The sequence below is a fragment of the Opisthorchis viverrini genome (genome assembly GCF_000715545.1).
Source record: "Opisthorchis viverrini unplaced genomic scaffold opera_v5_24, whole genome shotgun sequence".
NCBI lineage: Eukaryota > Metazoa > Platyhelminthes > Trematoda > Opisthorchiida > Opisthorchiidae > Opisthorchis > Opisthorchis viverrini.
Window position 1 is genome coordinate 1333564 of NW_008751680.1, and position 275 is coordinate 1333838.

Consider the following 275-nt stretch of genomic DNA (forward strand, 5'->3'; position numbering starts at 1 on the left):
TGTATATAGTGGACAACCAGGAATTTTAATCATTCCTGGTTGAAAAAACCTACAACTGTCTGGATTCCGTGATTCTGACATTGTGGAAAGTTCAGTTGGAAGTAAAGGTAATCGTGCCCCAGTCAAAGGTAACTAAGTTACATTTGGATTTAACCGTGTACACAGTAAATTTCGCCACTCAACAGACTCATCAAGGAGCGTCGACTGTGCCAATTTAGGGGTGTGATAGTTATAAGCGTAAATAGCGCATATTTTGTTCAGAAACTTGTTGTTTG